Below are 25,514 nucleotides of genomic sequence, written 5' to 3' on the forward strand. Positions count from 1 at the left end.
TAGTTCCCCGTAGCAGGCTCTTGTAATATGCGTCCTTCTTAAGATTTATCAAAATTTGCTGTGCCGAATCTGAGTAACATGGTGAATTCGGTTAGTTTCCAATAGGCTGCAATAGTAATAAGTGGACTCTTCGGGATACAGAAAAATTTTCACGAATGGAATCAAAATTTCTAGGCGAATTCAGTGAGTTCCCAAAGGGACATGCTTGTGTGAGTGTGCTTTTCAATATGTAACAACATTTTAAGGAACGGACTCTAAGTATCATGGTGAAATCAGTAGGTTCCCAATAGGATTCGCGTGTAATAAGCTTGTTATTCAAGATAGAGCAACGTTTTAAGGAACGGAAACACTGTTTCTCTGTGAATTCAGTTAGTTCCCAGTAGCAGGCTCTTGTAATATGCGTACTTCTAAAGATTTATCAAAATTTGGTGTGCCGAATCTGAGTAACATGGTGAATTCGGTTAGTTTCCAATAGGCCGCAGTAGTAATAAGTGGACTGTTCGGGATATAGAAAAATTTTCACGAATGGACTCAAAATTTCTCAGCGAATTCAGTGAGTTCCCAATGGGACATGCTTGTATGTGTGCTTTTCAATATGTAACAACATTTTAAGGAACAGACTCTAAGTATCATGGTGAATTCAGTAGGTTCCCAATAGGATTCGCATGTAATAAGCTTGTAATTCAAGATAGAGCAACGTTTTAAGGAACGGAAACACTGTTTCTCTGTGAATTCAGTTAGTTCCCAGTAGCAGGCTCTTGTAATATGCGTACTTCTAAAGATTTATCAAAATTTGGTGTGCCGAATCTGAGTAACATGGTGAATTCGTTTAGTTCCCAATAGGCCGCAGTAGTAATAAGTGGACTGTTCGGGATATAGAAAAATTTTCACGAATGGAATCAAAATTTCTAGGCGAATTCAGTGAGTTCCCAATGGGACATGCTTGTATGAGTGTGCTTTTCAATATGTAACAACATATTAAGGAACGGACTCTAAGTATCATGGTGAATTCAGTAGGTTCCCAATAGGATTCGCATTAAATAAGCTTGTTATTCAAGATAGAGCAACGTTTTAAGGAACGGAAACACTGTTTCTCTGTGAATTCAGTTAGTTCCCAGTAGCAGGCTCTTGTAATATGCGTACTTCTTAAGATTTATCAAAATTTGGTGTGCCAAATCTGAGTAACATGGTGATTTGGTTAGTTCCCAATACGCCGCAGTAGTAATAAGTGGACTGTTCGGGATATAGAAAAATTTTCACGAATGGACTCAAAATTTCTAGGCGAATTCAGTGAGTTCCCAATGGAACGGAAACACTGTTTCTCTGTGAATTCAGTTAGTTCCCAGTAGCAGGCTCTTGTAATATGCGTACTTCTAAAGATTTATCAAAATTTGGTGTGCCGATCTGAGTAACATGGTTTATTCGGTTAGTTCCCAATAGGCCGCAGTAGTAATAAGTGGAGTGTTCGGGATATAGAAAAATTTTCACGAATGGAATCAAAATTTCTAGGCGAATTCAGTGAGTTCCCAATGGGACATGCTTGTATGAGTGTGCTTTTCAATATGTAACAACATTTTAAGGAACGGACTCTAAGTATCATGGTGAATTCAGTAGGTTCCCAATAGGATTCGCATTAAATAAGCTTGTTATTCAAGATAGAGCAACGTTTTAAGGAACGGAAACACTGTTTCTCTGTGAATTCAGTTAGTTCCCAGTAGCAGGCTCTTGTAATATGCGTACTTCTAAAGATTATCAAAATTTGGTGTGCCGAATCTGAGTAACATGGTGAATTCTGTTAGTTCCCAATAGGCCGCAGTAGTAATAAGTGGACTGTTCGGGATATAGAAAAATTTTCAAGAATGGAATCAAAATTTCTAGGCGAATTCAGTGAGTTCCCAATGGGACATGCTTGTATGAGTGTGCTTTTCAATATGTAACAACATTTTAAGGAACGGACTCTAAGTATCATGGTGAATTCAGTAGGTTCCCAATAGGATTCGTATGTAATAAGCTTGTTATTCAAGATAGAGCAACGTTTTAAGGAACGGAAACACTGTTTCTCTGTGAATTCAGTTAGTTCCCCGTAGCAGGCTCTTGTAATATGCGTCCTTCTTAAGATTTATCAAAATTTGGTGTGCCGAATCTGAGTAACATGGTGAATTCGGTTAGTTCCCACTAGGCCGCAGTAGTAATAAGCGGACTGTTCGGGATATTGAAAAATTTTCACGAATGGAATCAAAATTTCTAGGCGAATTCAGTGAGCCCCAATGGGACATGCTTGTATGAGTGTGCTTTTCAATATGTAACAACATTTTAAGGAACGGACTCTAAGTATCATGGTGAATTCAGTAGATTCCCAATAGGATTCGCATGTAATAAGCTTGTTATTCAAGATAGAGCAACGTTTTAAGGAACGGAAACACTGTTTCTCTGTGAATTCAGTTAGTTCCCAGTAGCAGGCTCTTGTAATATGCGTACTTCTAAAGATTTATCAAAATTTGGTGTGCCGAATCTGAGTAACATGGTGAATTCGGTTAGTTTCCAATAGGCCGCAGTAGTAATAAGTGGACTGTTCGGGATATAGAAAAATTTTCACGAATGGAATCAAAATTTCTAGGCGAATTCAGTGAGTTCCCAAAGGGACATGCTTGTGTGAGTGTGCTTTTCAATATGTAACAACATTTAAAGGAACGGACTCTAAGTATCATGGTGAATTCAGTAGGTTCCCAATAGGATTCGCATGTAATAAGCTTGTTATTCAAGATAGAGCAACGTTTTAAGGAACGGAAACACTGTTTCTCTGTGAATTCAGTTAGTTCCCAGTAGCAGGCTCTTGTAATATGCGTACTTCTAAAGATTTATCAAAATTTGGTGTGCCGATACTGAGTAACATGGTGAATTCGGTTAGTTCCCAATAGGCCGCAGTAGTAATAAGTGGACTGTTCGGGATATAGAAAAATTTTCACTGATGGAATCAAAATTTCTAGGCGAATTCAGTGAGTTCCCAATGGGACATGCTTGTATGAGTGTGCTTTTCAATATGTAACAACATTTTAAGGAACGGACTCTAAGTATCATGGTGAATTCAGAAGGTTCCCAATAGGATTCGCATGAAATAAGCATGTTATTCAAGATAGTGCAACTTTTTAAGGAACGGAAACACTGTTTCTCTGTGAATTCAGTTAGTTCCCATAGCAGGCTCTTGTAATATGCGTACTTCTTAAGATTTATCAAAATTTAGTGTGCCTAATCTGAGTAACATGGTGAATTCTGTTAGTTCCCAATAAGCCCCAGTAGTAATAAGTGGACTGTTCGGGATATAGAAAAATTTTCACGAATGGAATCAAAATTTCTAGGCGAATTCAGTGAGTTCCCAATGGGACATGCTTGTATGAGTGTGCTTTTCAATATGTAACAACATTATAAGGAACGGACTCTAAGTATCATGGTGAATTCAGTAGGTTCCCAATAGGATTCGCATGTAATAAGCTTGTTATTCAAGATAGAGCAACGTTTTAAGGAACGGAAACACTGTTTCTCTGTGAATTCAGTTAGTTCCCAGTAGCAGGCTCTTGTAATATGCGTACTTCTAAAGATTTATCAAAATTTGGTGTGCTGATCTGAGTAACATGGTGAATTCGGTTAGTTCCCAATAGGCCGCAGTAGTAATAAGTGGACTGTTCGGGATATAGAAAAATTTTCACGAATGGAATCAAAATTTCTAGGCGAATTCAGTGAGTTCCCAATGGGACATGCTTGTATGAGTGTGCTTTTCAATATGTAACAACATTTTAAGGAACGGACTCTAAGTATCATGGTGAATTCAGTAGGTTCCCAATAGGATTCGCATTAAATAAGCTTGTTATTCAAGATAGAGCAACGTTTTAAGGAACGGAAACACTGTTTCTCTGTGAATTCAGTTAGTTCCCAGTAGCAGGCTCTTGTAATATGCGTACTTCTTAAGATTTATCAAAATTTGGTGTGCCAAATCTGAGTAACATGGTGAATTCGGTTAGTTCCCAATAGGCCGCAGTAGTAATAAGTGGACTGTTCGGGATATAGAAAAATTATCACGAATGGACTCAAAATTTCTAGGCGAATTCAGTGAGTTCCCAATGGAACGGAAACACTGTTTCTCTGTGAATTCAGTTAGTTCCCAGTAGCAGGCTCTTGTAATATGCGTACTTCTAAAGATTTATCAAAATTTGGTGTGCCGATCTGAGTAACATGGTTTATTCGGTTAGTTCCCAATAGGCCGCAGTAGTAATAAGTGGAGTGTTCGGGATATAGAAAAATTTTCACGAATGGAATCAAAATTTCTAGGCGAATTCAGTGAGTTCCCAATGGGACATGCTTGTATGAGTGCGCTTTTCAATATGTAACAACATTTTAAGGAACGGACTCTAAGTATCATGGTGAATTCAGTAGGTTCCCAATAGGATTCGCATTAAATAAGCTTGTTATTCAAGATAGAGCAACGTTTTAAGGAACGGAAACACTGTTTCTCTGTGAATTCAGTTAGTTCCCAGTAGCAGGCTCTTGTAATATGCGTACTTCTAAAGATTATCAAAATTTGGTGTGCCGAATCTGAGTAACATGGTGAATTCGGTTAGTTCCCAATAGGCCGCAGTAGTAATAAGTGGACTGTTCGGGATATAGAAAAATTTTCAAGAATGGAATCAAAATTTCTAGGCGAATTCAGTGAGTTCCCAATGGGACATGCTTGTATGAGTGTGCTTTTCAATATGTAACAACATTTTAAGGAACGGACTCTAAGTATCATGGTGAATTCAGTAGGTTCCCAATAGGATTCGTATGTAATAAGCTTGTTATTCAAGATAGAGCAACGTTTTAAGGAACGGAAACACTGTTTCTCTGTGAATTCAGTTAGTTCCCCGTAGCAGGCTCTTGTAATATGCGTCCTTCTTAAGATTTATCAAAATTTGGTGTGCCGAATCTGAGTAACATGGTGAATTCGGTTAGTTCCCACTAGGCCGCAGTAGTAATAAGCGGACTGTTCGGGATATAGAAAAATTTTCACGAATGGAATCAAAATTTCTAGGCGAATTCAGTGAGCCCCAATGGGACATGCTTGTATGAGTGTGCTTTTCAATATGTAACAACATTTTAAGGAACGGACTCTAAGTATCATGGTGAATTCAGTAGATTCCCAATAGGATTCGCATGTAATAAGCTTGTTATTCAAGATAGAGCAACGTTTTAAGGAACGGAAACACTGTTTCTCTGTGAATTCAGTTAGTTCCCAGTAGCAGGCTCTTGTAATATGCGTACTTCTAAAGATTTATCAAAATTTGGTGTGCCGAATCTGAGTAACATGGTGAATTCGGTTAGTTCCCACTAGGCCGTAGTTGTAATAAGTGGACTGTTCGGGATATAGAAAAATTTTCACGAATGGAATCAAAATTTCTAGGCGAATTCAGTGAGTTCCCAATGGGACATGCTTGTATGAGTGTGCTTTTCAATATGTAACAACATTTTAAGGAACGGACTCTAAGTATCATGGTGAATTCAGTAGGTTCCCAATAGGATTCGCATGTAATAAGCTTGTTATTCAAGATAGAGCAACGTTTTAAGGAACGGAAACACTGTTTCTCTGTGAATTCAGTTAGTTCCCAGTAGCAGGCTCTTGTAATATGCGTACTTCTAAAGATTTATCAAAATTTGGTTGCCGAATCTGAGTAACATGGTGAATTCGGTTAGTTCCCAATAGGCCGCAGTAGTAATAAGTGGACTCTTCGGGATATAGAAAAATTTTCACGAATGGACTCAAAATTTCTCAGCGAATTCAGTGAGTTCCCAATGGGACATGCTTGTATGAGTGTGCTTTTCAATATGTAACAACATTTTAAGGAACGGACTCTAAGTATCATGGTGAATTCAGTAGGTTCCCAATAGGATACGCATGTGATAAGCTGGTTATTCAAGATAGAGCAACGTTTTAAGGAACGGTAACACTGTTTCTCTGTGAATTCAGTTAGTTCCCCGTAGCAGGCTCTTGTAATATGCGTCCTTCTTAAGATTTATCAAAATTTGGTGTGCCGAATCTGAGTAACATGGTGAATTCGGTTAGTTTCCAATAGGCTGCAATAGTAATAAGTGGACTCTTCGGGATACAGAAAAATTTTCACGAATGGAATCAAAATTTCTAGGCGAATTCAGTGAGTTCCCAAAGGGACATGCTTGTGTGAGTGTGCTTTTCAATATGTAACAACATTTTAAGGAACGGACTCTAAGTATCATGGTGAAATCAGTAGGTTCCCAATAGGATTCGCGTGTAATAAGCTTGTTATTCAAGATAGAGCAACGTTTTAAGGAACGGAAACACTGTTTCTCTGTGAATTCAGTTAGTTCCCAGTAGCAGGCTCTTGTAATATGCGTACTTCTAAAGATTTATCAAAATTTGGTGTGCCGAATCTGAGTAACATGGTGAATTCGGTTAGTTTCCAATAGGCCGCAGTAGTAATAAGTGGACTGTTCGGGATATAGAAAAATTTTCACGAATGGACTCAAAATTTCTCAGCGAATTCAGTGAGTTCCCAATGGGACATGCTTGTATGTGTGCTTTTCAATATGTAACAACATTTTAAGGAACAGACTCTAAGTATCATGGTGAATTCAGTAGGTTCCCAATAGGATTCGCATGTAATAAGCTTGTAATTCAAGATAGAGCAACGTTTTAAGGAACGGAAACACTGTTTCTCTGTGAATTCAGTTAGTTCCCAGTAGCAGGCTCTTGTAATATGCGTACTTCTAAAGATTTATCAAAATTTGGTGTGCCGAATCTGAGTAACATGGTGAATTCGTTTAGTTCCCAATAGGCCGCAGTAGTAATAAGTGGACTGTTCGGGATATAGAAAAATTTTCACGAATGGAATCAAAATTTCTAGGCGAATTCAGTGAGTTCCCAATGGGACATGCTTGTATGAGTGTGCTTTTCAATATGTAACAAAATTTTAAGGAACGGACTCTAAGTATCATGGTGAATTCAGTAGGTTCCCAATAGGATTCGCATTAAATAAGCTTGTTATTCAAGATAGAGCAACGTTTTAAGGAACGGAAACACTGTTTCTCTGTGAATTCAGTTAGTTCCCAGTAGCAGGCTCTTGTAATATGCGTACTTCTTAAGATTTATCAAAATTTGGTGTGCCAAATCTGAGTAACATGGTGATTTGGTTAGTTCCCAATAGGCCGCAGTAGTAATAAGTGGACTGTTCGGGATATAGAAAAATTTTCACGAATGGACTCAAAATTTCTAGGCGAATTCAGTGAGTTCCCAATGGAACGGAAACACTGTTTCTCTGTGAATTCAGTTAGTTCCCAGTAGCAGGCTCTTGTAATATGCGTACTTCTAAAGATTTATCAAAATTTGGTGTGCCGATCTGAGTAACATGGTTTATTCGGTTAGTTCCCAATAGGCCGCAGTAGTAATAAGTGGAGTGTTCGGGATATAGAAAAATTTTCACGAATGGAATCAAAATTTCTAGGCGAATTCAGTGAGTTCCCAATGGGACATGCTTGTATGAGTGTGCTTTTCAATATGTAACAACATTTTAAGGAACGGACTCTAAGTATCATGGTGAATTCAGTAGGTTCCCAATAGGATTCGCATGTAATAAGCTTGTTATTCAAGATAGAGCAACGTTTTAAGGAACGGAAACACTGTTTCTCTGTGAATTCAGTTAGTTCCCAGTAGCAGGCTCTTGTAATATGCGTACTTCTAAAGATTTATCAAAATTTGGTGTGCCGATACTGAGTAACATGGTGAATTCGGTTAGTTCCCAATAGGCCGCAGTAGTAATAAGTGGACTGTTCGGGATATAGAAAAATTTTCACTGATGGAATCAAAATTTCTAGGCGAATTCAGTGAGTTCCCAATGGGACATGCTTGTATGAGTGTGCTTTTCAATATGTAACAACATTTTAAGGAACGGACTCTAAGTATCATGGTGAATTCAGAAGGTTCCCAATAGGATTCGCATGAAATAAGCTTGTTATTCAAGATAGTGCAACTTTTTAAGGAACGGAAACACTGTTTCTCTGTGAATTCAGTTAGTTCCCATAGCAGGCTCTTGTAATATGCGTACTTCTAAAGATTTATCAAAATTTGGTGTGCCCAATCTGAGTAACATGGTGAATTCGGTTAGTTCCCAATAGGCCGCAGTAGTAATAAGTGGACTGTTCGGGATATAGAAAAATTTTCACGAATGGAATCAAAATTTCTAGGCGAATTCAGTGAGTTCCCAATGGGACATGCTTGTATGAGTGTGCTTTTCAATATGTAACAACATTTTAAGGAACGGACTCTAAGTATCATGGCGAATTCAGTAGATTCCCAATAGGATTTGCATGTAATAAGCTTGTTATTCAAGATAGAGCAACGTTTTAAGGAATGGAAACACTTTTTCTCTGTGAATTCAGTTAGTTCCCAGTAGCAGGCTCTTGTAATATGCGTACTTCTAAAGATTTATCAAAATTTGGTGTGCCGAATCTGAGTAACATGGTGAATTCGGTTAGTTCCCAATGGGCCGCAGTAGTAATAAGTGGACTGTTCGGGATATAGAAAAATTTTCACGAATGGAATCAAAATTTGTAGGCGAATTCAGTGAGTTCCCAATGGGACATGCTTGTATGAGTGTGCTTTTCAATATGTAACAACATTTTAAGGACGGACTCTAAGTATCATGGTGAATTCAGTAGGTTCCCAATAGGATTCACATGAAATAAGCTTGTTATTCAAGATAGTGCAACGTTTTAAGGAACGGAAACACTGTTTCTCTGTGAATTCAGTTAGTTCCCATAGCAGGCTCTTGTAATATGCGTACTTCTAAAGATTTATCAAAATTTGGTGTGCCGAATCTAAGTAACATGGTGAATTCGGTTAGTTCCCAATAGGCCGCAGTAGTAATAAGTGGACTGTTCGGGATATAGAAAAATTTTCACGAATGGAATCAAAATTTCTAGGCGAATTCAGTGAGTTCCCAATGGGACATGCTTGTATGAGTGTGCTTTTCAATATGTAACAACATTTTAAGGAACGGACTCTAAGTATCATGGTGAATTCAGTAGGTTCCCAATAGGATTCGCATGTAATAAGCTTGTTATTCAAGATAGAGCAACGTTTTAAGGAACGGAAACACTGTTTCTCTGTGAATTCAGTTAGTTCCCAGTAGCAGGCTCTTGTAATATGCGTACTTCTAAAGATTTATCAAAATTTGGTGTGCCGAATCTGAGTAACATGGTGAATTCGGTTAGTTCCCAGTTGGCCGCAGTAGTAATAAGTGGACTGTTCGGGATATAGAAAAATTTTCACGAATGGAATCAAAATTTCTAGGCGAATTCAGTGAGTTCCCAATGGGACATGCTTGTATGAGTGTGCTTTTCAATATGTAACAACATTTTAAAGAACGGACTCTAAGTATCATGGTGAATTCAATAGGTTCCCAATAGGATTCACATGTAATAAGCTTGTTATTCAAGATAGAGCAACGTTTTAAGGAACGGAAACACTGTTTCTCTGTGAATTCAGTTAGTTCCCAGTAGCAGGCTCTTGTAATATGCGTACTTCTTAAGATATATCAAAATTTGGTGTGCCGAATCTGAGTAACATGGTGAATTCGGTTAGTTCCCAATAAGCCGCAGTAGTAATAAGTGGACTGTTCGGGATATAGAAAAATTTTCACGAATGGAATCAAAATTTCTAGGCGAATTCAGTGAGCCCCAATGGGACATGCTTGTATGAGTGTGCTTTTCAATATGTAACAACATTTTAAGGAACGGACTCTAAGTATCATGGTGAATTCAGTAGGTTCCCAATAGGATTCGCATGTAATAAGCTTGTTATTCAGGATAGAGCGACGTTTTAAGGAACGGAAACACTGTTTCTCTGTGAATTCAGTTAGTTCCCAGTAGCAGGCTCTTGTAATATGCGTACTTCTTAAGATTTATCAAAATTTAGTGTGCCTAATCTGAGTAACATGGTGAATTCGGTTAGTTCCCAATAAGCCGCAGTAGTAATAAGTGGACTGTTCGGGATATAGAAAAATTTTCACGAATGGAATCAAAATTTCTAAGCGAATTCAGTGAGTTCCCAATGGGACATGCTTGTATGAGTGTGCTTTTCAATATGTAACAACATTATAAGGAACGGACTCTAAGTATCATGGTGAATTCAGTAGGTTCCCAATAGGATTCGCATGTAATAAGCTTGTTATTCAAGATAGAGCAACGTTTTAAGGAACGGAAACACTGTTTCTCTGTGAATTCAGTTAGTTCCCAGTAGCAGGCTCTTGTAATATGCGTACTTCTAAAGATTTATCAAAATTTGGTGTGCTGATCTGAGTAACATGGTGAATTCGGTTAGTTCCCAATAGGCCGCAGTAGTAATAAGTGGACTGTTCGGGATATAGAAAAATTTTCACGAATGGAATCAAAATTTCTAGGCGAATTCAGTGAGTTCCCAATGGGACATGCTTGTATGAGTGTGCTTTTCAATATGTAACAACATTTTAAGGAACGGACTCTAAGTATCATGGTGAATTCAGTAGGTTCCCAATAGGATTCGCATTAAATAAGCTTGTTATTCAAGATAGAGCAACGTTTTAAGGAACGGAAACACTGTTTCTCTGTGAATTCAGTTAGTTCCCAGTAGCAGGCTCTTGTAATATGCGTACTTCTTAAGATTTATCAAAATTTGGTGTGCCAAATCTGAGTAACATGGTGAATTCGGTTAGTTCCCAATAGGCCGCAGTAGTAATAAGTGGACTGTTCGGGATATAGAAAAATTATCACGAATGGACTCAAAATTTCTAGGCGAATTCAGTGAGTTCCCAATGGAACGGAAACACTGTTTCTCTGTGAATTCAGTTAGTTCCCAGTAGCAGGCTCTTGTAATATGCGTACTTCTAAAGATTTATCAAAATTTGGTGTGCCGATCTGAGTAACATGGTTTATTCGGTTAGTTCCCAATAGGCCGCAGTAGTAATAAGTGGAGTGTTCGGGATATAGAAAAATTTTCACGAATGGAATCAAAATTTCTAGGCGAATTCAGTGAGTTCCCAATGGGACATGCTTGTATGAGTGCGCTTTTCAATATGTAACAACATTTTAAGGAACGGACTCTAAGTATCATGGTGAATTCAGTAGGTTCCCAATAGGATTCGCATTAAATAAGCTTGTTATTCAAGATAGAGCAACGTTTTAAGGAACGGAAACACTGTTTCTCTGTGAATTCAGTTAGTTCCCAGTAGCAGGCTCTTGTAATATGCGTACTTCTAAAGATTATCAAAATTTGGTGTGCCGAATCTGAGTAACATGGTGAATTCGGTTAGTTCCCAATAGGCCGCAGTAGTAATAAGTGGACTGTTCGGGATATAGAAAAATTTTCAAGAATGGAATCAAAATTTCTAGGCGAATTCAGTGAGTTCCCAATGGGACATGCTTGTATGAGTGTGCTTTTCAATATGTAACAACATTTTAAGGAACGGACTCTAAGTATCATGGTGAATTCAGTAGGTTCCCAATAGGATTCGTATGTAATAAGCTTGTTATTCAAGATAGAGCAACGTTTTAAGGAATGGAAACACTGTTTCTCTGTGAATTCAGTTAGTTCCCCGTAGCAGGCTCTTGTAATATGCGTCCTTCTTAAGATTTATCAAAATTTGGTGTGCCGAATCTGAGTAACATGGTGAATTCGGTTAGTTCCCACCTGGCCGCAGTAGTAATAAGCGGACTGTTCGGGATATAGAAAAATTTTCACGAATGGAATCAAAATTTCTAGGCGAATTCAGTGAGCCCCAATGGGACATGCTTGTATGAGTGTGCTTTTCAATATGTAACAACATTTTAAGGAACGGACTCTAAGTATCATGGTGAATTCAGTAGATTCCCAATAGGATTCGCATGTAATAAGCTTGTTATTCAAGATAGAGCAACGTTTTAAGGAACGGAAACACTGTTTCTCTGTGAATTCAGTTAGTTCCCAGTAGCAGGCTCTTGTAATATGCGTACTTCTAAAGATTTATCAAAATTTGGTGTGCCGAATCTGAGTAACATGGTGAATTCGGTTAGTTTCCAATAGGCCGCAGTAGTAATAAGTGGACTGTTCGGGATATAGAAAAATTTTCACGAATGGAATCAAAATTTCTAGGCGAATTCAGTGAGTTCCCAAAGGGACATGCTTGTGTGAGTGTGCTTTTCAATATGTAACAACATTTAAAGGAACGGACTCTAAGTATCATGGTGAATTCAGTAGGTTCCCAATAGGATTCGCATGTAATAAGCTTGTTATTCAAGATAGAGCAACGTTTTAAGGAACGGAAACACTGTTTCTCTGTGAATTCAGTTAGTTCCCAGTAGCAGGCTCTTGTAATATGCGTACTTCTAAAGATTTATCAAAATTTGGTCTGCCGATACTGAGTAACATGGTGAATTCGGTTAGTTCCCAATAGGCCGCAGTAGTAATAAGTGGACTGTTCGGGATATAGAAAAATTTTCACTGATGGAATCAAAATTTCTAGGCGAATTCAGTGAGTTCCCAATGGGACATGCTTGTATGAGTGTGCTTTTCAATATGTAACAACATTTTAAGGAACGGACTCTAAGTATCATGGTGAATTCAGAAGGTTCCCAATAGGATTCGCATGAAATAAGCTTGTTATTCAAGATAGTGCAACTTTTTAAGGAACGGAAACACTGTTTCTCTGTGAATTCAGTTAGTTCCCATAGCAGGCTCTTGTAATATGCGTACTTCTAAAGATTTATCAAAATTTGGTGTGCCGAATCTGAGTAACATGGTGAATTCGGTTAGTTCCCAATAGGCCGCAGTAGTAATAAGTGGACTGTTCGGGATATAGAAAAATTTTCACGAATGGAATCAAAATTTCTAGGCGAATTCAGTGAGTTCCCAATGGGACATGCTTGTATGAGTGTGCTTTTCAATATGTAACAACATTTTAAGGAACGGACTCTAAGTATCATGGCGAATTCAGTAGGTTCCCAGTAGGATTTGCATGTAATAAGCTTGTTATTCAAGATAGAGCAACGTTTTAAGGAACGGAAACACTTTTTCTCTGTGAATTCAGTTAGTTCCCAGTAGCAGGCTCTTGTAATATGCGTACTTCTAAAGATTTATTAAAATTTGGTGTGCCGAATCTGAGTAACATGGTGAATTCGGTTAGTTCCCAATGGGCCGCAGTAGTAATAAGTGGACTGTTCGGGATTTAGAAAAATTTTCACGAATGGAATCAAAATTTCTAGGCGAATTCAGTGAGTTCCCAATGGGACATGCTTGTATGAGTGTGCTTTTCAATATGTAACAACATTTTAAGGACGGACTCTAAGTATCATGGTGAATTCAGTAGGTTCCCAATAGGATTCACATGAAATAAGCTTGTTATTCAAGATAGTGCAACGTTTTAAGGAACGGAAACACTGTTTCTCTGTGAATTCAGTTAGTTCCCATAGCAGGCTCTTGTAATATGCGTACTTCTAAAGATTTATCAAAATTTGGTGTGCCGAATCTAAGTAACATGGTGAATTCGGTTAGTTCCCAAGAGGCCGCAGTAGTAATAAGTGGACTGTTCGGGATATAGAAAAATATTCACGGATGGAATCAAAATTTCTAGGCGAATTCAGTGAGTTCCCAATGGGACATGCTTGTATGAGTGTGCTTTTCAATATGTAACAACATTTTAAGGAACGGACTCTAAGTATCATGGTGAATTCAGTAGGTTCCCAATAGGATTCGCATGTAATAAGCTTGTTATTCAAGATAGAGCAACGTTTTAAGGAACGGAAACACTGTTTCTCTGTGAATTCAGTTAGTTCCCAGTAGCAGGCTCTTGTAATATGCGTACTTCTAAAGATTTATCAAAATTTGGTGTGCCGAATCTGAGTAACATGGTGAATTCGGTTAGTTCCCAATAGGCCGCAGTAGTAATAAGTGGACTGTTCGGGATATAGAAAAATTTTCACGAATGGAATCAAAATTTCTAGGCGAATTCAGTGAGTTCCCAATGGGACATGCTTGTATGAGTGTGCTTTTCAATATGTAACAACATTTTAAGGAACGGACTCTAAGTATCATGGTGAATTCAGTAGGTTCCCAATAGGATTCGCATGTAATAAGCTTGTTATTCAAGATAGAGCAACGTTTTAAGGAACGGAAACACTGTTTCTCTGTGAATTCAGTTAGTTCCCAGTAGCAGGCTCTTGTAATATGCGTACTTCTAAAGATTTATCAAAATTTGGTGTGCCGAATCTGAGTAACATGGTGAATTCGGTTAGTTTCCAATAGGCCGCAGTAGTAATAAGTGGACTGTTCGGGATATAGAAAAATTTTCACGAATGGAATCAAAATTTCTAGGCGAATTCAGTGAGTTCCCAAAGGGACATGCTTGTGTGAGTGTGCTTTTCAATATGTAACAACATTTAAAGGAACGGACTCTAAGTATCATGGTGAATTCAGTAGGTTCCCAATAGGATTCGCATGTAATAAGCTTGTTATTCAAGATAGAGCAACGTTTTAAGGAACGGAAACACTGTTTCTCTGTGAATTCAGTTAGTTCCCAGTAGCAGGCTCTTGTAATATGCGTACTTCTAAAGATTTATCAAAATTTGGTCTGCCGATACTGAGTAACATGGTGAATTCGGTTAGTTCCCAATAGGCCGCAGTAGTAATAAGTGGACTGTTCGGGATATAGAAAAATTTTCACTGATGGAATCAAAATTTCTAGGCGAATTCAGTGAGTTCCCAATGGGACATGCTTGTATGAGTGTGCTTTTCAATATGTAACAACATTTTAAGGAACGGACTCTAAGTATCATGGTGAATTCAGAAGGTTCCCAATAGGATTCGCATGAAATAAGCTTGTTATTCAAGATAGTGCAACTTTTTAAGGAACGGAAACACTGTTTCTCTGTGAATTCAGTTAGTTCCCATAGCAGGCTCTTGTAATATGCGTACTTCTAAAGATTTATCAAAATTTGGTGTGCCGAATCTGAGTAACATGGTGAATTCGGTTAGTTCCCAATAGGCCGCAGTAGTAATAAGTGGACTGTTCGGGATATAGAAAAATTTTCACGAATGGAATCAAAATTTCTAGGCGAATTCAATGAGTTCCCAATGGGACATGCTTGTATGAGTGTGCTTTTCAATATGTAACAACATTTTAAGGAACGGACTCTAAGTATCATGGCGAATTCAGTAGGTTCCCAGTAGGATTTGCATGTAATAAGCTTGTTATTCAAGATAGAGCAACGTTTTAAGGAACGGAAACACTTTTTCTCTGTGAATTCAGTTAGTTCCCAGTAGCAGGCTCTTGTAATATGCGTACTTCTAAAGATTTATTAAAATTTGGTGTGCCGAATCTGAGTAACATGGTGAATTCGGTTAGTTCCCAATGGGCCGCAGTAGTAATAAGTGGACTGTTCGGGATTTAGAAAAATTTTCACGAATGGAATCAAAATTTCTAGGCGAATTCAGTGAGTTCCCAATGGGACATGCTTGTATGAGTGTGCTTTTCAATATGTAACAACATTTTAAGGACGGACTCTAAGTATCATGGTGAATTCAGTAGGTTCCCAATAGGATTCACATGAAATAAGCTTGTTATTCAAGATAGTGCAACGTTTTAAGGAACGGAAACACTGTTTCTCTGTGAATTCAGTTAGTTCCCATAGCAGGCTCTTGTAATATGCGTACTTCTAAAGATTTATCAAAATTTGGTGTGCCGAATCTAAGTAACATGGTGAATTCGGTTAGTTCCCAAGAGGCCGCAGTAGTAATAAGTGGACTGTTCGGGATATAGAAAAATATTCACGGATGGAATCAAAATTTCTAGGCGAATTCAGTGAGTTCCCAATGGGACATGCTTGTATGAGTGTGCTTTTCAATATGTAACAACATTTTAAGGAACGGACTCTAAGTATCATGGTGAATTCAGTAGGTTCCCAATAGGATTCGCATGTAATAAGCTTGTTATTCAAGATAGAGCAACGTTTTAAGGAACGGAAACACTGTTTCTCTGTGAATTCAGTTAGTTCCCAGTAGCAGGCTCTTGTAATATGCGTACTTCTAAAGATTTATCAAAATTTGGTGTGCCGAATCTGAGTAACATGGTGAATTCGGTTAGTTCCCAATAGGCCGCAGTAGTAATAAGTGGACTGTTCGGGATATAGAAAAATTTTCACGAATGGAATCAAAATTTCTAGGCGAATTCAGTGAGTTCCCAATGGGACATGCTTGTATGAGTGTGCTTTTCAATATGTAACAACATTTTAAGGAACGGACTCTAAGTATCATGGTGAATTCAGTAGGTTCCCAATAGGATTCGCATGTAATAAGCTTGTTATTCAAGATAGAGCAACGTTTTAAGGAACGGAAACACTGTTTCTCTGTGAATTCAGTTAGTTCCCAGTAGCAGGCTCTTGTAATATGCGTACTTCTAAAGATTTATCAAAATTTGGTGTGCCGAATCTGAGTAACATGGTGAATTCGGTTAGTTCCCAGTTGGCCGCAGTAGTAATAAGTGGACTGTTCGGGATATAGAAAAATTTTCACGAATGGAATCAAAATTTCTAGGCGAATTCAGTGAGTTCCCAATGGGACATGCTTGTATGAGTGTGCTTTTCAATATGTAACAACATTTTAAAGAACGGACTCTAAGTATCATGGTGAATTCAATAGGTTCCCAATAGGATTCACATGTAATAAGCTTGTTATTCAAGATAGAGCAACGTTTTAAGGAACGGAAACACTGTTTCTCTGTGAATTCAGTTAGTTCCCAGTAGCAGGCTCTTGTAATATGCGTACTTCTTAAGATATATCAAAATTTGGTGTGCCGAATCTGAGTAACATGGTGAATTCGGTTAGTTCCCAATAAGCCGCAGTAGTAATAAGTGGACTGTTCGGGATATAGAAAAATTTTCACGAATGGAATCAAAATTTCTAGGCGAATTCAGTGAGCCCCAATGGGACATGCTTGTATGAGTGTGCTTTTCAATATGTAACAACATTTTAAGGAACGGACTCTAAGTATCATGGTGAATTCAGTAGGTTCCCAATAGGATTCGCATGTAATAAGCTTGTTATTCAGGATAGAGCGACGTTTTAAGGAACGGAAACACTGTTTCTCTGTGAATTCAGTTAGTTCCCAGTAGCAGGCTCTTGTAATATGCGTACTTCTTAAGATTTATCAAAATTTAGTGTGCCTAATCTGAGTAACATGGTGAATTCGGTTAGTTCCCAATAAGCCGCAGTAGTAATAAGTGGACTGTTCGGGATATAGAAAAATTTTCACGAATGGAATCAAAATTTCTAAGCGAATTCAGTGAGTTCCCAATGGGACATGCTTGTATGAGTGTGCTTTTCAATATGTAACAACATTATAAGGAACGGACTCTAAGTATCATGGTGAATTCAGTAGGTTCCCAATAGGATTCGCATGTAATAAGCTTGTTATTCAAGATAGAGCAACGTTTTAAGGAACGGAAACACTGTTTCTCTGTGAATTCAGTTAGTTCCCAGTAGCAGGCTCTTGTAATATGCGTACTTCTAAAGATTTATCAAAATTTGGTGTGCTGATCTGAGTAACATGGTGAATTCGGTTAGTTCCCAATAGGCCGCAGTAGTAATAAGTGGACTGTTCGGGATATAGAAAAATTTTCACGAATGGAATCAAAATTTCTAGGCGAATTCAGTGAGTTCCCAATGGGACATGCTTGTATGAGTGTGCTTTTCAATATGTAACAACATTTTAAGGAACGGACTCTAAGTATCATGGTGAATTCAGTAGGTTCCCAATAGGATTCGCATTAAATAAGCTTGTTATTCAAGATAGAGCAACGTTTTAAGGAACGGAAACACTGTTTCTCTGTGAATTCAGTTAGTTCCCAGTAGCAGGCTCTTGTAATATGCGTACTTCTTAAGATTTATCAAAATTTGGTGTGCCAAATCTGAGTAACATGGTGAATTCGGTTAGTTCCCAATAGGCCGCAGTAGTAATAAGTGGACTGTTCGGGATATAGAAAAATTATCACGAATGGACTCAAAATTTCTAGGCGAATTCAGTGAGTTCCCAATGGAACGGAAACACTGTTTCTCTGTGAATTCAGTTAGTTCCCAGTAGCAGGCTCTTGTAATATGCGTACTTCTAAAGATTTATCAAAATTTGGTGTGCCGATCTGAGTAACATGGTTTATTCGGTTAGTTCCCAATAGGCCGCAGTAGTAATAAGTGGAGTGTTCGGGATATAGAAAAATTTTCACGAATGGAATCAAAATTTCTAGGCGAATTCAGTGAGTTCCCAATGGGACATGCTTGTATGAGTGCGCTTTTCAATATGTAACAACATTTTAAGGAACGGACTCTAAGTATCATGGTGAATTCAGTAGGTTCCCAATAGGATTCGCATTAAATAAGCTTGTTATTCAAGATAGAGCAACGTTTTAAGGAACGGAAACACTGTTTCTCTGTGAATTCAGTTAGTTCCCAGTAGCAGGCTCTTGTAATATGCGTACTTCTAAAGATTATCAAAATTTGGTGTGCCGAATCTGAGTAACATGGTGAATTCGGTTAGTTCCCAATAGGCCGCAGTAGTAATAAGTGGACTGTTCGGGATATAGAAAAATTTTCAAGAATGGAATCAAAATTTCTAGGCGAATTCAGTGAGTTCCCAATGGGACATGCTTGTATGAGTGTGCTTTTCAATATGTAACAACATTTTAAGGAACGGACTCTAAGTATCATGGTGAATTCAGTAGGTTCCCAATAGGATTCGTATGTAATAAGCTTGTTATTCAAGATAGAGCAACGTTTTAAGGAATGGAAACACTGTTTCTCTGTGAATTCAGTTAGTTCCCCGTAGCAGGCTCTTGTAATATGCGTCCTTCTTAAGATTTATCAAAATTTGGTGTGCCGAATCTGAGTAACATGGTGAATTCGGTTAGTTCCCACCTGGCCGCAGTAGTAATAAGCGGACTGTTCGGGATATAGAAAAATTTTCACGAATGGAATCAAAATTTCTAGGCGAATTCAGTGAGCCCCAATGGGACATGCTTGTATGAGTGTGCTTTTCAATATGTAACAACATTTTAAGGAACGGACTCTAAGTATCATGGTGAATTCAGTAGATTCCCAATAGGATTCGCATGTAATAAGCTTGTTATTCAAGATAGAGCAACGTTTTAAGGAACGGAAACACTGTTTCTCTGTGAATTCAGTTAGTTCCCAGTAGCAGGCTCTTGTAATATGCGTACTTCTAAAGATTTATCAAAATTTGGTGTGCCGAATCTGAGTAACATGGTGAATTCGGTTAGTTTCCAATAGGCCGCAGTAGTAATAAGTGGACTGTTCGGGATATAGAAAAATTTTCACGAATGGAATCAAAATTTCTAGGCGAATTCAGTGAGTTCCCAAAGGGACATGCTTGTGTGAGTGTGCTTTTCAATATGTAACAACATTTAAAGGAACGGACTCTAAGTATCATGGTGAATTCAGTAGGTTCCCAATAGGATTCGCATGTAATAAGCTTGTTATTCAAGATAGAGCAACGTTTTAAGGAACGGAAACACTGTTTCTCTGTGAATTCAGTTAGTTCCCAGTAGCAGGCTCTTGTAATATGCGTACTTCTAAAGATTTATCAAAATTTGGTCTGCCGATACTGAGTAACATGGTGAATTCGGTTAGTTCCCAATAGGCCGCAGTAGTAATAAGTGGACTGTTCGGGATATAGAAAAATTTTCACTGATGGAATCAAAATTTCTAGGCGAATTCAGTGAGTTCCCAATGGGACATGCTTGTATGAGTGTGCTTTTCAATATGTAACAACATTTTAAGGAACGGACTCTAAGTATCATGGTGAATTCAGAAGGTTCCCAATAGGATTCGCATGAAATAAGCTTGTTATTCAAGATAGTGCAACTTTTTAAGGAACGGAAACACTGTTTCTCTGTGAATTCAGTTAGTTCCCATAGCAGGCTCTTGTAATATGCGTACTTCTAAAGATTTATCAAAATTTGGTGTGCCGAATCTGAGTAACATGGTGAATTCGGTTAGTTCCCAATAGGCCGCAGTAGTAATAAGTGGACTGTTCGGGATATAGAAAAATTTTCACGAATGGAATCAAAATTTCTAGGCGAATTCAATGAGTTCCCAATGGGACATGCTTGTATGAGTGTGCTTTTCAATATGTAACAACATTTTAAGGAACGGACTCTAAGTATCATGGCGAATTCAGTAGGTTCCCAGTAGGATTTGCATGTAATAAGCTTGTTATTCAAGATAGAGCAACGTTTTAAGGAACGGAAACACTTTTTCTCTGTGAATTCAGTTAGTTCCCAGTAGCAGGCTCTTGTAATATGCGTACTTCTAAAGATTTATTAAAATTTGGTGTGCCGAATCTGAGTAACATGGTGAATTCGGTTAGTTCCCAATGGGCCGCAGTAGTAATAAGTGGACTGTTCGGGATTTAGAAAAATTTTCACGAATGGAATCAAAATTTCTAGGCGAATTCAGTGAGTTCCCAATGGGACATGCTTGTATGAGTGTGCTTTTCAATATGTAACAACATTTTAAGGACGGACTCTAAGTATCATGGTGAATTCAGTAGGTTCCCAATAGGATTCACATGAAATAAGCTTGTTATTCAAGATAGTGCAACGTTTTAAGGAACGGAAACACTGTTTCTCTGTGAATTCAGTTAGTTCCCATAGCAGGCTCTTGTAATATGCGTACTTCTAAAGATTTATCAAAATTTGGTGTGCCGAATCTAAGTAACATGGTGAATTCGGTTAGTTCCCAAGAGGCCGCAGTAGTAATAAGTGGACTGTTCGGGATATAGAAAAATATTCACGGATGGAATCAAAATTTCTAGGCGAATTCAGTGAGTTCCCAATGGGACATGCTTGTATGAGTGTGCTTTTCAATATGTAACAACATTTTAAGGAACGGACTCTAAGTATCATGGTGAATTCAGTAGGTTCCCAATAGGATTCGCATGTAATAAGCTTGTTATTCAAGATAGAGCAACGTTTTAAGGAACGGAAACACTGTTTCTCTGTGAATTCAGTTAGTTCCCAGTAGCAGGCTCTTGTAATATGCGTACTTCTAAAGATTTATCAAAATTTGGTGTGCCGAATCTGAGTAACATGGTGAATTCGGTTAGTTCCCAATAGGCCGCAGTAGTAATAAGTGGACTGTTCGGGATATAGAAAAATTTTCACGAATGGAATCAAAATTTCTAGGCGAATTCAGTGAGTTCCCAATGGGACATGCTTGTATGAGTGTGCTTTTCAATATGTAACAACATTTTAAGGAACGGACTCTAAGTATCATGGTGAATTCAGTAGGTTCCCAATAGGATTCGCATGTAATAAGCTTGTTATTCAAGATAGAGCAACGTTTTAAGGAACGGAAACACTGTTTCTCTGTGAATTCAGTTAGTTCCCAGTAGCAGGCTCTTGTAATATGCGTACTTCTAAAGATTTATCAAAATTTGGTGTGCCGAATCTGAGTAACATGGTGAATTCGGTTAGTTTCCAATAGGCCGCAGTAGTAATAAGTGGACTGTTCGGGATATAGAAAAATTTTCACGAATGGAATCAAAATTTCTAGGCGAATTCAGTGAGTTCCCAAAGGGACATGCTTGTGTGAGTGTGCTTTTCAATATGTAACAACATTTAAAGGAACGGACTCTAAGTATCATGGTGAATTCAGTAGGTTCCCAATAGGATTCGCATGTAATAAGCTTGTTATTCAAGATAGAGCAACGTTTTAAGGAACGGAAACACTGTTTCTCTGTGAATTCAGTTAGTTCCCAGTAGCAGGCTCTTGTAATATGCGTACTTCTAAAGATTTATCAAAATTTGGTCTGCCGATACTGAGTAACATGGTGAATTCGGTTAGTTCCCAATAGGCCGCAGTAGTAATAAGTGGACTGTTCGGGATATAGAAAAATTTTCACTGATGGAATCAAAATTTCTAGGCGAATTCAGTGAGTTCCCAATGGGACATGCTTGTATGAGTGTGCTTTTCAATATGTAACAACATTTTAAGGAACGGACTCTAAGTATCATGGTGAATTCAGAAGGTTCCCAATAGGATTCGCATGAAATAAGCTTGTTATTCAAGATAGTGCAACTTTTTAAGGAACGGAAACACTGTTTCTCTGTGAATTCAGTTAGTTCCCATAGCAGGCTCTTGTAATATGCGTACTTCTAAAGATTTATCAAAATTTGGTGTGCCGAATCTGAGTAACATGGTGAATTCGGTTAGTTCCCAATAGGCCGCAGTAGTAATAAGTGGACTGTTCGGGATATAGAAAAATTTTCACGAATGGAATCAAAATTTCTAGGCGAATTCAATGAGTTCCCAATGGGACATGCTTGTATGAGTGTGCTTTTCAATATGTAACAACATTTTAAGGAACGGACTCTAAGTATCATGGCGAATTCAGTAGGTTCCCAGTAGGATTTGCATGTAATAAGCTTGTTATTCAAGATAGAGCAACGTTTTAAGGAACGGAAACACTTTTTCTCTGTGAATTCAGTTAGTTCCCAGTAGCAGGCTCTTGTAATATGCGTACTTCTAAAGATTTATTAAAATTTGGTGTGCCGAATCTGAGTAACATGGTGAATTCGGTTAGTTCCCAATGGGCCGCAGTAGTAATAAGTGGACTGTTCGGGATTTAGAAAAATTTTCACGAATGGAATCAAAATTTCTAGGCGAATTCAGTGAGTTCCCAATGGGACATGCTTGTATGAGTGTGCTTTTCAATATGTAACAACATTTTAAGGACGGACTCTAAGTATCATGGTGAATTCAGTAGGTTCCCAATAGGATTCACATGAAATAAGCTTGTTATTCAAGATAGTGCAACGTTTTAAGGAACGGAAACACTGTTTCTCTGTGAATTCAGTTAGTTCCCATAGCAGGCTCTTGTAATATGCGTACTTCTAAAGATTTATCAAAATTTGGTGTGCCGAATCTAAGTAACATGGTGAATTCGGTTAGTTCCCAAGAGGCCGCAGTAGTAATAAGTGGACTGTTCGGGATATAGAAAAATATTCACGGATGGAATCAAAATTTCTAGGCGAATTCAGTGAGTTCCCAATGGGACATGCTTGTATGAGTGTGCTTTTCAATATGTAACAACATTTTAAGGAACGGACTCTAAGTATCATGGTGAATTCAGTAGGTTCCCAATAGGATTCGCATGTAATAAGCTTGTTATTCAAGATAGAGCAACGTTTTAAGGAACGGAAACACTGTTTCTCTGTGAATTCAGTTAGTTCCCAGTAGCAGGCTCTTGTAATATGCGTACTTCTAAAGATTTATCAAAATTTGGTGTGCCGAATCTGAGTAACATGGTGAATTCGGTTAGTTCCCAATAGGCCGCAGTAGTAATAAGTGGACTGTTCGGGATATAGAAAAATTTTCACGAATGGAATCAAAATTTCTAGGCGAATTCAGTGAGTTCCCAATGGGACATGCTTGTATGAGTGTGCTTTTCAATATGTAACAACATTTTAAGGAACGGACTCTAAGTATCATGGTGAATTCAGTAGGTTCCCAATAGGATTCGCATGTAATAAGCTTGTTATTCAAGATAGAGCAACGTTTTAAGGAACGGAAACACTGTTTCTCTGTGAATTCAGTTAGTTCCCAGTAGCAGGCTCTTGTAATATGCGTACTTCTAAAGATTTATCAAAATTTGGTGTGCCGAATCTGAGTAACATGGTGAATTCGGTTAGTTCCCAATAGGCCGCAGTAGTAATAAGTGGACTGTTCGGGATATAGAAAAATTTTCACGAATGGAATCAAAATTTCTAGGCGAATTCAGTGAGTTCCCAATGGGACATGCTTGTATGAGTGTGCTTTTCAATATGTAACAACATTTTAAAGAACGGACTCTAAGTATCATGGTGAATTCAATAGGTTCCCAATAGGATTCACATGTAATAAGCTTGTTATTCAAGATAGAGCAACGTTTTAAGGAACGGAAACACTGTTTCTCTGTGAATTCAGTTAGTTCCCATAGCAGGCTCTTGTAATATGCGTACTTCTAAAGATTTATCAAAATTTGGTGTGCCGAATCTAAGTAACATGGTGAATTCGGTTAGTTCCCAAGAGGCCGCAGTAGTAATAAGTGGACTGTTCGGGATATAGAAAAATATTCACGGATGGAATCAAAATTTCTAGGCGAATTCAGTGAGTTCCCAATGGGACATGCTTGTATGAGTGTGCTTTTCAATATGTAACAACATTTTAAGGAACGGACTCTAAGTATCATGGTGAATTCAGTAGGTTCCCAATAGGATTCGCATGTAATAAGCTTGTTATTCAAGATAGAGCAACGTTTTAAGGAACGGAAACACTGTTTCTCTGTGAATTCAGTTAGTTCCCAGTAGCAGGCTCTTGTAATATGCGTACTTCTAAAGATTTATCAAAATTTGGTGTGCCGAATCTGAGTAACATGGTGAATTCGGTTAGTTCCCAATAGGCCGCAGTAGTAATAAGTGGACTGTTCGGGATATAGAAAAATTTTCACGAATGGAATCAAAATTTCTAGGCGAATTCAGTGAGTTCCCAATGGGACATGCTTGTATGAGTGTGCTTTTCAATATGTAACAACATTTTAAGGAACGGACTCTAAGTATCATGGTGAATTCAGTAGGTTCCCAATAGGATTCGCATGTAATAAGCTTGTTATTCAAGATAGAGCAACGTTTTAAGGAACGGAAACACTGTTTCTCTGTGAATTCAGTTAGTTCCCAGTAGCAGGCTCTTGTAATATGCGTACTTCTAAAGATTTATCAAAATTTGGTGTGCCGAATCTGAGTAACATGGTGAATTCGGTTAGTTCCCAATAGGCCGCAGTAGTAATAAGTGGACTGTTCGGGATATAGAAAAATTATCACGAATGGACTCAAAATTTCTAGGCGAATTCAGTGAGTTCCCAATGGAACGGAAACACTGTTTCTCTGTGAATTCAGTTAGTTCCCAGTAGCAGGCTCTTGTAATATGCGTACTTCTAAAGATTTATCAAAATTTGGTGTGCCGATCTGAGTAACATGGTTTATTCGGTTAGTTCCCAATAGGCCGCAGTAGTAATAAGTGGAGTGTTCGGGATATAGAAAAATTTTCACGAATGGAATCAAAATTTCTAGGCGAATTCAGTGAGTTCCCAATGGGACATGCTTGTATGAGTGTGCTTTTCAATATGTAACAACATTTTAAGGAACGGACTCTAAGTATCATGGTGAATTCAGTAGGTTCCCAATAGGATTCGCATTAAATAAGCTTGTTATTCAAGATAGAGCAACGTTTTAAGGAACGGAAACACTGTTTCTCTGTGAATTCAGTTAGTTCCCAGTAGCAGGCTCTTGTAATATGCGTACTTCTAAAGATTATCAAAATTTGGTGTGCCGAATCTGAGTAACATGGTGAATTCGGTTAGTTCCCAATAGGCCGCAGTAGTAATAAGTGGACTGTTCGG

The sequence above is a fragment of the Rattus norvegicus genome, chromosome 16, assembly GCF_036323735.1.
Source record: "Rattus norvegicus strain BN/NHsdMcwi chromosome 16, GRCr8, whole genome shotgun sequence".
NCBI lineage: Eukaryota > Metazoa > Chordata > Mammalia > Rodentia > Muridae > Rattus > Rattus norvegicus.